General features: G+C 48.7%; 1 long non-coding RNA gene across 1 annotated transcript; it reads right to left on the bottom strand.

Moving 5' to 3' along the window:
* Positions 1 to 352: 352 nt before the first annotated feature.
* Positions 353 to 12,453, bottom strand: LOC138989992 (uncharacterized). The gene is made up of 4 exons (XR_011466184.1): positions 12,275 to 12,453; positions 7,326 to 7,431; positions 6,539 to 6,686; positions 353 to 1,995 (listed from the first exon to the last, which is right to left on the bottom strand). It is a non-coding gene; the product is annotated as an uncharacterized lncRNA (long non-coding RNA).
* Positions 12,454 to 12,952: the final 499 nt, after the last annotated feature.

The raw sequence follows: 12,952 nt of genomic DNA, 5'->3' as shown, positions 1-12,952 counted from the left end.
TCTTCATGATCTGTGAGGTGGTGTGGGAGGTTTTACCTCTTTTAGGAAGAGTGGCCTCCCAAATGAAACGGTGTTAGGAGCAGGGAAACACTCCTCTGCCCAGGAATATTGGCTTTATGGTTCCTATGCCTGGGTCATTTCTTTGGATAAAGTCAAAGGTCACAAGTTCAGATGCCATGGGAGTAATAGGGAGCGGTGAGGACGTGGCAGATGTTAAAGCAGATGTTTTAATGAGTGTTTAAGGAAAGTAGCAGCTGCTCAGCTCAATGGGAATATATGCCCAACACTTTCAGTTCTCCAATTTTCCAAAAGAAGCCAGAAATCTAAATTTTATTTTTAAAAGTCCTTTTAATTAAATACCTATTTTTTAATACCAACAATTAATTTTTTCATTTACAGAACTCTTGACATTTTCATGATCTGACCAAACCCACAAGCATCTGTGGGTCACACGTGGACTCTGGCTTGGGAATTCCTCTCTCTAGGATCTCCTGGGAATGCAGCCCTCTCTGAGAGAGGTCTCACACTGGGTGCCTAACCTCTCCAGGAGGGTGTCCTACTCCAATACACTCATCCTGTCTTGTCCCTAGGGTGCTCATTCTTCCATTTCCCAGAGGCTCTGGGCATCTGAAGAAGATGGGAGAGGTGGGAAAGAGCACAGAAAAAAGAGGTGTCATACTGAAGACAAGCCTGTCTGACATCACACTTTGTCCCCCAGGACCGGTTGTGACTGTCCTCCACTGGTCACAGTCGGACACAGGTTTTGGGAGATGTGACGACAGCTCTGAGACCAAGACTCGGTGGGTCCCACAGCTTTGTTCCATGTACTGTGAGCTGGTCCAATGCTGAGGGTTCAAGGCCTCCCCCTGTGAACCACCTGTTTTCTCTCCCTCCTAAACCACCTCTTCCAGCCTCCGTCACTCTGTGGTTGTTTTTCTAAGACTTATCTTACTGTATTTTACTAGCAAGCTATCACTTCTCACGTCTCAGCTCTGAACCTTTCAGCTGTGGTTTCTACTCAGGACTTAATGCACTCAGAAGAAGTAATTAATATATCCTTCTTCCCTGCCCTGAGCACAGCATCTCTAGACAAGAGGGAGGGGTCTAGATACAAAGTCTGACTTCAATGCAATAAATAAATCATAAACATTATTACCTAGCTGAGAAACTGGGGCTTGGAGGGTCTTTAGTCCTCTGTCAGAGATCACCAGGTAGTAAATGGAGGTGGGACTCACCTCCAGAGCATCTGCATTTGTTTTATTATATTTTATGGTTGGGGTAAGGCTTCCCAAGTGGCTCAAGTGGTGAAGAATCTGCCTGCCAATGCAGGAGACATGAGTTTGATCCCCGGGTCAGAAAAATTCCCTGGAGGAAGAAATGGCAATGCACTCCAGTATTCTCGCCTGGAACATCCCATGGACAGAGGAGCCCGGCGGGCTACAGTCCACAGGGTCCCGAACAGTTGGACACGATTGAGTGACTGAGCAGAAGCACGAATGGTCAGGGTAATAGGTTCTGTCTTCCAGAGGTCCTTCCCCCAACTTCTACTCCCTCCCCCATCTCCCAGCTAGGAAGAGGGTTTGAGGCCAGACTGCAGGCCTGCGCTGGGAGGTCTCTGGAGAATGCAAGAGAAATGCAAGGCAGAGTCTCTCAGTCTGGTTGGTGAGAGGAGATAAACAAGCAACACCACAGACGTCTCCATGGTTCCCTCCTTCCTTTCACAGGCATTGACTTGGGCCTCAGCTGTGTAGCCTGTAACCCACTGGGGAGAAAAGATTTTGACTCCATCAAGTTAAAGCTGTAAGCATCTTTTTGGATCATCTAACTATATATGATCTGGAGATTTCAATCTCTCTTTCTCTTTCAGCAGCATTTTAGAAGTCTGGCCCATTAATTAGATTAAGTTGAATTCTCTGGTCAAAGCAGGTAGAGGAAATCGTGTCCACTTGGTCCCCCCACACCGCCGGCCATCTGAGTAGTCTCTGAGGAACCCTCCTGGGAAAAACAGTGTGAAAAATCATTAATCCAACCCAACCCCTGGAAATCCCGGTTTTGGAAACTGAGATTCTGAGAGGTTAAATTACTTGCCCAAGGTCATATAACTGCACCTCCTAATGGCAGGCAGGTCTCTTTGCTTGGCCCCTGTGCTTTAGTAGTGTGAACTGGAAGGCTCCAAAAAGCGAAGGTAAGTGGTGGGGAAGCAGAAGGCAGACAGTTCAGCAGGATCTCCCATGTCAGGGAGGCAGGAAACTTGAGGGGAGGCCCTGCTGGGTGGTTGAGGGGGCAGAGGGTCAAGCAGGTGTTAAATTCCAGAAGCCAAAAGATAAGCAGTGTGAGGCCAGGGCAAACGGGTGGGGCTAGGATCAGGTTGGGTGTGGAGAAAAGGCTTGAGGCACAGGCTTCAGTGAAGATACAGTTGGAGGGTTGGGTTTTTCCCCAAGTTCACCCAGTTGAATCTGCTGATTCTGGACTCCAACCTGGACTCCAAACGTTTTTGACTTTGAAAGGACAACAGAAGGCTGAAAGCCCAGGCAGACAGGCAGGCACTGTTGAGTGGAAGGGGTGTACTGAGCAAACCTTAGGACAGCAGCTGGGCTGTGCTTAGTCGCTTGGTCACGTCCGACTCTGCGACCCCATGTACTGAAGCCCGCCAGGCTCCTCTGTCCATAGAATTCTCCAGGCAAGAATACTGGAGTGGGTTGCCATGCTCTCCTCCAGGGGATCTTCCCAACCCAGGAATCAAACCTAGGTCTCCCACATTGCAGGCAGATTCTTTACCATCTGAACCACGAGGGAAGCCAGGATGGCAGCTGTGCTGCATTAAAAATGAATCAAGATGGGACTTCCCTGGTGGCCTAGTGGCTAGGACTCCAGGCTCCCAATGCAGGGGGCTTGGGTTCGACCCCTGATTAGGAAATTAGACCACGCATGGCATAACTAAAAATTCCCACATGCCATAACTAAAGATCCTGCATGCCATAACTAAGACCCAGTGCAGCCAAATAAATAAATAAATATTTTTTAAAAAAATGAATCAAGATGATGTTTGAATGAAAACAAGAATGGAGTGCTAGGGAAGAGGCACTCTCCTGGCTCCCTTGCTCAGGTGAGGCAACATTCTGCAGTAGGGCCAAGTCAGCCCCAGAAGCCAGCCCATGGCTCCCAGTGTCTATGCAAATGAGACAAGACAGGTGGAGGTAGCCTGGGAGAATGGCCCTTCCTAGGGGCTTCTGGGAACCTTCATTCTCTTACCCACAAAATGGACACAATCATCTCAACTTGGCCTCCATCTAGGGACTAACATAAACAGCAAATGAAATCAAGTTGAGACCCATTGAAGCCTTCTACCAAGGCTAGGGTTGCAACTCCCCATGCCATCAGAGGTGGCAAAATATGTGCACTGGCCCGGGGAGAGGGTGTGGAGACTGGAGAGTGCTTGCCCTGCTCGAAGGCATTCAGAGTAAAGATTCTAAAGCCACATACTGGCCAGATGAAAGGCAGCAGCCCCACACCCTGTCCCTGCTTGCAGTACCTCAACTAAGGTTTTGGCAGATAATTGCTTATGGTCTGAGCCTCCCAGTGAGATATATATACAAAAGAGGCCTCAAGAACTGTTCAGTCCATAGTGAGAGCCACCGGCCCCATGGGGCAGTTTACATTTAGATTTCAATGAATTAAATTTAAAAAGTTAGTTCTTCAGTCACACTTAGCCAAATTTCAAGTGCTCCATAGCCACGTGAGGCTAGTGGCTACCAAACTAGACAGCTCAGACATAGAGCACTTTCATCAGCAACAGCAAGTTCTGTGGGTTGGGGCTGCTTTAAGACTGTCATGGTGGAATGATAGGTATTGGGGTAAAAGGTTTCTGCCTTGAGGCTTCCCAATACAATACATCATGCATTTCCTTCTTTCTCAGCCTAAATTCAAGGTTAACCCTGGAGCCCTTCACTGCTTACCCACTTCCTTTAAGCCCCAGGCTTTAATAACTCACTCCTAAGAGTGAAGTCTTCATGCTCATTTTGCAGTTGCTGAGGACTCAAGGTCTAGTGGGAGTGGGCAAGGGCTCTTCCCAGGTTATATGTCCTCCACTACATTAATGATTGACAGCAGGAATTTCTGAACCCCAAGGGAGAATGGCAAGCATGAAAAGACAGGGAGAAATTCTGGGGCAGTTAGGACTGAATTGAATGGTGAAGTGAAAGCCGCTCAGTCATGTTCAACTCTTGGCAACCCCAAGGACTGTAGCCCACCAGCTTGCTCTGTCCATGGAATTCTCCAGGCAAGAATGCTGAAGTGGGCAGCCATTCCAGTGGTACCCAAACTGCCTGGTGGAGGTGCCCACCTGCTCCTATCCAGAAAAGCCACAAAGAGCACATCCCAGCTCTTCCACTTGCTAGCTGTGTAACTTGGGCTTTCTAGACTCTCTGAGTCTGTTTTTTCCTGGGTAAAATAGGAACAGTACTTACTTCAGAGGTTGTCTTAAGGATTAAATGAGTTTCTGGATGGAAGGTAGCTAGAATAGTGTCAGCATGGGATAAGCATTAGTCATGGTAGTAGTATTTGATTATTTGTATCACGGCCTTGATAGAGGTTGTGAAAAGGCAAGTTCACATACTTAGCACACTAGCATGCTCCCAACCCTCCCACGTACCTCCTAGATTTTTCCACCATGGTGCCTATTGAAACACTTCATTATTTGTTTATTTGGTTTTGAAAGCCAAGGCTGGACCCCATCACCAAGGTCTTAGCCTGCCTTTGCCCTACTATAGAGCTCCCTTGGTTTTTCCAACACTCCCTCCCCAGCACTCTGAGTACTACCCAAGCCAAACCTAGGCCCCAGAGCTCCTTCGGGAAAGCAGCACAGGCTTGTCTTTATGCAGGGCAGTTAAGGGTTGGCCCTGAAAGTCCACGTGACCCAAAACCAGTGCATCCAGACACTGGCACCCCAAGAGGAGCATCTGAAGCCAAAAACAGGTTGAGGCAACCAGATTTCCTCTCTCCAGAATGTGAGTAAAGGCAGACCCAAAGACTGGGTAATTGGTTAGCAACAGAGGCTGAAGTTGAAAGGCGAGGACACCACAGAAGTCCATGATGGTCGAGTGAGAGCTGAGGGGAAGGGGCAACAGAAGGTACAAGTGCAGTGAAAGGGGCCCCCGGGACTCTGGGCTGGGAAGTGAAGATCTGTCTGGGGGAGGAAAGCAGCAAGGCCCCCTCTACTCTACATGCACTTCTCAGCACGGGCTCGGAAACACTGCGGCTTTTGCCTTCTCCTTCACTGGAAACCTGGAAGGGACCTGGAGTAACTATCAGCACAAAGGCTCCGGAAGCACCTTTAGGATGTGCTAGAAATGGCACCCCACTCCAGCACTCTTGCCTGGAAAATCCCGTGGACGGAGGAGCCTGGTGGGCTGCAGTCCATGGGGTCGCTAAGAGTCGGACACGACTGAGCGACTTCACTTTCACTTTTCACTTTCATGCATTGGAGAAGGCAATGGCACCCCACTCCAGCACTCTTGCCTGGAAAATCCCATGGACAGAGGAGCCTGGTGAGTTGCCATCTATGGGGTCGCTCAGAGTCGGACACGACTGAAGCGACTTAGCAGCAGCAGAAACTACTAATAGGAAAAGCAGCTGCCATCAACATAAACCATTTCTGGGTCATAACTTTCAGTGCAAACACAGCACTGTTGTGCCCTCAGCTCCCAGCAGATCCTTTCAGATGGGCAGATGAGGGTCTGGCTCCCGGACGGAGCAGGTGATCTGCCCAGGCAGAGTGATGGCCGCTTTCTCCTTCTGGCTCCACAGGGTCTGTCTGTCAGAGAGAATTGGCTTCCAAGGTAAAGAGGCCCCACTTCAATCAAGGGCCTACCAATGTGATTTGATGAACTGTTAACAGAGCAGTTCTCCCCACAAAGAGGCTCTTTGGCTGAAAATAGATGAGTCAACCCAGGGGGCCATGTTAATCCCTTGGGCAAGTTCATTGGCCTTTCTGGGGCCCAGGGAACTCATCGGTAGAAAAGGAGAGAATGAGGAGTAGTTGCCTATCTAGGGCTCCTTGCATTTTGTTCATTGATCCCAGGGACCCTCCAGACACATCTCCTTCTTCAGCCTATCAGCGCTTGGCCTTCCTAACAAGCTAAGCTCCTATAAAACAAACCAGAGAAATGCTGCTGTTCCTGGCTTGTCTCTCCGTTTCCTTCCTCTGACATGACAAAGGTCTGTGTTAGGGATCATCAGCTGGGCTGGGGGGTGAGAACAGTTAGCAGACAGAAGCGGTGACAGGACCCCACACTCACTGAGCAGAGAGGCCTGGCATCAGCCTTAGTTGTCATGTTGACACCCTGCTTACGCGGAAAGCTGGGTGAGACAGCCTGGCACATTGTAGGTACCTCTGGGAAAACTACAAAAGGAAAATTTTAAACACACACACATAACAACCACAGCTTCCTAGGTAGTCAACACCTCCTCTGCCTGTGAAAAGGAGCCTGGCCCTGTTTTGGGGGTGGAGGGGGTAGGGAGAGCGTTCGGCCCTACCTACCTGGGCCCTGAGGCTCTGGGAACACAGAGGCCATTTTCATCCAGCCTTCAGAAGTTTCCTTTTGTGGCATCTCGATGATAAAAATATTCCTCCCTGAAGGTGCAACCGTGGCTCAGCAGATGTCCCTGACTGAGCACTTGGGAAGGAGCTATTAAAAGGAACGTAATTAGGTTGTCATCCTGGGGCCTCCGAGCCAGGCTTCCGAACGCCATCTTTGTTGAAAGCTTTCTATACGTCAAATATTTGCAGAACCCGATTTATCCAAAAGTCTGTTAATACCCAATAGGACTGAGTGAAGAAAAGGCAAAATGACACGTCCGCTCAAGGTTGGCCTCAGGCCCTAAGACTTCTTTTTCTGTGTCTGTTGCCCATTTTGGGTCCTGGCCTCGCTCCCTGATTTCCTCTCCCCTCCTTCACAGCCTCTCATCACAATTTGCTCTCAGGAAAGGCTCTCTCAGTCATTTACCCCTTAGCATGGATGTAGGTGAGTCTCTGAGCATTTCCTCTCTCTCCAGCAACATAGGATTCATGCCTGAGCTCTGTACACTTCAGAAAACAGAAGGCTCTGTCTCCTTTCATAAAAGGGATGTCAGGCACAGGAGCCAAGCGGGGAGGGCCTTTCTAGTGACCCTGTAATTTGTTTCAGGCAGCTACCTACCAGTCTGTGTCTGGAGCCAGTCCTGAATCCAAGCTCCTTTCTGCTTTGAGGTCTGTTATAATCACTCCCCTCCCTCCTTCTTGTTTATTCTACAGGCTCACCTGCCCATCCAACTCCTTGGCCACTCACCTGTCTATGCATCCGTCAGTTACTGAGAGGAACCGTGTTGAATGGGGAAGACAGTGGTGAGCACCAGCAGCCACGAGCTTTGTCTTCATGGAGGGAGACAGCAGAGCTGGAAAAAGACCTTCATCAGATAATTCCAGAAACCAGTAGAAACACAGGAGAAGGAAGTCCATGGTGCTGTGAGGATGTGTTGTGTAAATCAGCTCTCTCTCTAGGCCTCTGTTTCTCCATCCATCACATGGAATTAATCCTCTTTTATCCCAATTTGACCAGGATGATGCAAAGATGAAGTAAATGAATATATATCTACTTAAAATGAGCTATTGAACATGAACATGTGTGGGAATACACAGGCAGAAAAGAAACCAAGATTGAATAAGCCATTTAACATAAGCAGACTTTGTGTTTTATTTACTGTTTTATCCTCAGTACCTACAACTGTGCCTGACATATAATAAGGACTCAGTTGCTGCTACTGCTGCTAAGTTGCTTCAGTCGTGTCCGACTCTGTGCGACCCCACAGAAGGCAGCCCACCAGGCTCCTCCGTCCCTGGGATTCTCCAGGCAAGAACACTGGAGTGGGTTGCCATTTCCTTCTCCAATGCATGAAAGGGAAAAGGGAAAGTGACACGACTCTTAGCGACCCCATGGACTGCAGCCTACTAGACTCCTCCGTCCATGGGATTTTCCAGGCAAGAGTACTGGAGTGGGGTGCCAGTGCCTTCTCCGAAGGACTCAGTACCCATTTGTAAAATGATGAATAAACACATAAACATCTATTCCATCCTACGCACATGCTAAGTACTTCATAGGCATTATCGCACTTAGCCGTTACAAACATCTCTTTACCAGAGGGGTTGAAATACTCCCATTTTGCAGATATGAAAGCTGAGGCTCAGACTGGTTAAATAAATACAGCTGGTACTTGACAGGATTTAAATTTAAATTTAAGTTCTTCTAATGCCATTCCCTCAGCTCTTTCCACCTCTGTTATGTCTCAGGAGAAAAGATGGTGTGACACACACTCATGTTTCTGTGCATTAAATGAGATAGTCCTTGTTGAAAGCCGCAGCACCTGGTATGCAGTCAGTGCTCTACTAATCTATTATTATAATACTGTATTTATTAATGTCTATTTTTCATAACTGCATTGTAAACACCTCAAAGGCAGGGGCCATTTCCTCCACAAGCAGAACAGAGTAGTTGCCTAACGTACAAGTGAAAGTCACTCAGTCGTGTCCAACTCTTGCGACCCCATGGACTGTAGCCCGCAAGGTTCCTCTGTCCATGGGATTCTCCAGGCAAGAACACTGGAGTGGGTTGCCATTTTAAATAGCATTGTTTTTGAATATAACATGAAGCAGAATGGCCTCCTTTAAGGCAGGGCTTTGTGCTCTGTGGCATTGTCAGTCTGACTGTGACTTTAATGAAAAGCCAGAGAAGGCCCATGACTGTCTAGTGGCTTGGAAGCCTGGTGGTCAGCAAGGAAATGGCTGGAGTCGGAAACCAACGAAAAGAATAGTAACCAACAAGTGTAGAACTCCTTGGGCCTGGCTCTGACCTTCCACTGACACCAGGTGACATTCTGACAACCTCTGGCTCCGCCTCCAGGGCCTGCAAATCTGGTTCATCTAGGCCTGCGATAGGCTCGGCATAGCAGAGGTGGGTGGGGCCTTGGAGAGAATCTGAACCAATCATCTAGCTCCACACTTGCGGCCTAGGACTAGGTGGTGCCGGAGGCCAACTTGACTCCGGAAGAGAAGTCAGGGAACAAGTTTTCTTGGAAAACTTTCCTTCCCTGCCCCATCCAGAGACAATGCAGGAAAAGGGACTTAGTCTTTGGTATGGTACTTTCCTAGCACTGAGCCTCAGTGAAGTCAGGGAAGAAGTTTTCTTGGAAAACTTTCCTTCCTTGCCCCACCCAGAGACAATGCAGGAAAAGGGACTTAGTCTTTGGCATGGTACTTTACTAGCACTGAGCCTTAGTGCCTTAATCCCTGAAATGGAATAATAGTTCCATTTCCATAGGGTTGTAGCGATTAAATAAAATATAACATGTTAAATAACACAGGTACCTAATTCAAGTGCTCAGAAAAATCAGTTGCCTCTGAATATGCAGTGTGCCTGAGGGCAGGAACTGTATCTGAACCGTAGCTTGCCTGGGTGCCCTAGGGCTTTCAATTGTTCTAGGGCTTTTAATTGTTCGTACAATGTTGAATGAAAGCCAAATGGCTGGAAATCTCCATTCATACTTCATCTCTTCCAGTTAGCTTTGCCTGTTAATGGTCTCCCGAAAAATCTCTAGAAGATTTAACACCCTAATCTTTTCTCCCACTTCCAGGAGGGCTCAGGGACAACATGAAGGCCTGGGTACCTGGAGAGGAAAGGGGGCACTTTCGTAACAAAGACAGCTTTGTGGTGTGACCAGCCTCTGCTGGGCTGCTTGCACTCTCATTTTGGAACTTCTTGCTTCAGAATGCTAGGGCAGCAGTTTTGGCCCACTGTGGGTTATATGAAGGATATTAAAGATAGCATCTGGCTGCCAGTGAGTGAGGATATGAGAGGGGCTGAGTTGCCCTTAGCGGGTGGATGTGTTCCAGTTAGAATTAGGGAATGAACAATTTAGATGAGTGGTTAGAATTTGGGCACTAAGATTAGAGTTTGGAAGTCAACTAGAGTTAGGATTTGGTAATTAGTTTCTGTTGAATTTCTGAATGAGAAATGGAAAGTTGCTAGTAGGCAGATATGGTGGGGGCCATCTCTTTCATATAAAATTTAAAATGTTCTATTCCAAAGGCTTGCCTCCTTGGGGACCCAGAAATCTCTTTCCTCTGGCTCCTCAACAGGCCTGGGTGTACATGCAGACCAAGAAGGTTAAGCATCTACTACATTTCAGGTGTTATATCTAGCGTATATTGTCCCAAAGGTATCTGGGATGTCCCCTGCAATGAAGCTGAGATTGGGATATTAATGATCTGGTCTAGACCCACCTTTGGCATAGCCCAGTGACTTTGGAGGAAACGTAAATCTCCCAGCCTCAGTTTTTCCATCTGGCAAATGGACATAACCTCAGAAGAGTGTTTGGAAAACCTCAAGTGATCATGGAGTAAAAACTTCAAAGTACAGATGCTTTCTGGTGGAGTAAGCTGTTCCAAAGTGAACTACAGGGCAAAGTCAGGGCACCTTACCCTTGGGAAAGGCTGAAACTCCTCCCTCCCTCCATGAAATCCCAGGTTTTTCAGCTCTTGCCACATTCACCCAGTCTTTTGCAAACCATTTCTGGCAGAACTTATGCCTCTGAACAGGAACTGACAAAGAAGCAACTCACACTAAAAACTTTCCAAGTTCCTACTCCTCCCCAACACACACACGTACACCAGCCAGCTCTGGGGCTGCAGTATGAGACACCTGGATAAAGTAGGCACTCAACAAATATTTATCAAATGAATGAATGAATGAGGGAGTGAGTGAGTGGCTGCATGAATGAGCAGACACACCCTTAGAGAATGAGACAGCTTCCTAATCCAGGATGCTGAGTCCTCCCAAAGAAAGTCATTTGGGACTTTCCTAGTGAGTGCTCCATGACAGAGCCACACTCTATCCTTTTCCTCAAGCCCCATATCTTCTTTTCTCCCCAACTTCATTGTGGTGGACTATGTCCTAGACTCCTTTGGGACCATATATGCTACAATGAATACTTCTCAATACTTGATACGTAGTACATGCCCAATAAATGTGTGATGAAGTGGGAGATAAATAAGATTTGGACCCTGTCTTCCAAAAGTTTACAGTTCAGTGGGAGAGAAAACATAGATATATAAGTACTATATGAAAAAACACCATAGGTAACTGGTACCAGAAAAAGGCTAAGGAATATATGCTATAGAAGGTCAGAGCTGAGAAAATTGACTATGAGCTGAAAAAGTGAGGGAATGCTTCATGAAAGAAGTGAATGAGGCTTAAGGGTAGACTGAAGGAAAAGAAAGGTTTGGAGGCAAGGGAGAAGGTGTTGTTGATAGAGGCAATGGGCTGCCCCCAGCAGGAAGGCCAGTTCAAGTTATGTTCTGAAAACCTGAGTTGATTTAGTACAGCTAGACAGCTGATTCAAATAGAAGAGTGTGGCTTGTACCATAAGTGAGTGAGTGAAGTCACTCAGTAGTGTCCGACTCTTTGTGATCCCATGGACTGCAGCCTACCAGGCTCCTCTGTTCATGGGATTTTCCAGGCAAGAGTACTGGAGTGGGGTGCCATTGCCTTCTCCATTACCATAAGTAGGTTGTGGAAACACTGTAGGAGCTTTGAATTCGAGGAGAAGAGATTTGGATCAAAAGGCTGTGTGTGTGCTGAGCTGCTTCAGTCATGTCCAACTCTTTGCGACCCTATGGACCATAGCCCACCAGGTTTCTCTGTCCATGGGATTCTCCAGGCAAGAATACTATAGTGGGTTGCCATGCCCTCCTCCAGGGGATCTTCCTGACCCAGGAATCAAACCCTTATCTCTTATGTCTCCTGCACTGGCAGGCAGGTTCTTTACCACTAGAGCCACCTGGGAAGCCCAGCACCTTTTTTTAACCTGGTGGACTGTAGCTAGTGCAAGGTTTTGAGCAGTGGAAGGAAGTGCAAGGAATGTTGTGGGGTGTGGAAAGATGATTTTCGGGAGGCTGGCAGGTAAGGAGCAAAAGTGAGTAATGTGCCAGCACAGGGTGGGCCAGAGCCAAGTCTTGGGCAGAGAGGCCACTTTCATTTCTTTCTTTCTGTTTCTTTCATTCATTCAAATAGTGATTGCCCCCTCCCAGGCCCAGCACAGGTAAACAGAGCAGATACCAGCCCTCCTTTTCTGGGCCTGGGGCTCTACTCTTGGCCCCCACCTATGTGTCCAGCCCCAAGGCTTGGGACCACGCGGACCAAAGGCAAGGGCTGGGGGAGGGATGAAATTGGCTCTGACCTCTCACCTGCAGCTTCTTTCTACAAAACCTCTCATCCTCACGGTCCGGAGTCTCGGGCCCTCTTCCTCCCGATCATGCCCCACCCTGACCACCACCGGCCACACCTGGAAGGGAAGGAATTGTGGGAACAAGGGGTAGCCTTTGCAGGAGGTGGCGCAACCGGAAAATGGGCTGAGGCAGCGGCCGGGAAGGGGGACTGAGGGATGATGGCCTAGGAAGGCGCTTCCCGAGGACGGCCACACCCGCCCGGAAGCTGGACGAGCGTTTGGGCGGTGTGGCCACGGGGCGGGGGGACACGTAGCCTCCCGGCAGGAAGCAAAAACTGGAAGCGGGGCTCCGGACGCGCCCAGCGGGTCCTCTGCGCCCCCTGCCGAGCGCCGGCCTCCACTGCACGCACCGCCGCCGCCCCTGCACACCAGGACCCGACCCGGCGGCGGGCAGGCCCCGGGAACCCGCCATCCCTCCCTACCTGGCCGCGGGAGGAGGGAGGTGGGAGTTGGAATCTTTTTTGTAATACAAATAGAGGCGCTCCCGTGATGGCCTAAAGCTGGTTAGGGGCCGGCCTTACCAGGTGCTTGAAATTCCACCGTTACAGATTCCATTCTTTGGAAGGGTGGAGTCTTCAACTTCTATTGGGTATTTTAACAGTGAGGCCTTATCAGATACGTCTGGAAAGGGGCTTGG

Source organism: Bos mutus, chromosome 11, assembly GCF_027580195.1.
Source record: "Bos mutus isolate GX-2022 chromosome 11, NWIPB_WYAK_1.1, whole genome shotgun sequence".
Lineage (NCBI taxonomy): Eukaryota > Metazoa > Chordata > Mammalia > Artiodactyla > Bovidae > Bos > Bos mutus.
Note: the sequence above shows the minus strand (reverse complement) of the source record. Positions and strands in the feature narration are given on the sequence as shown.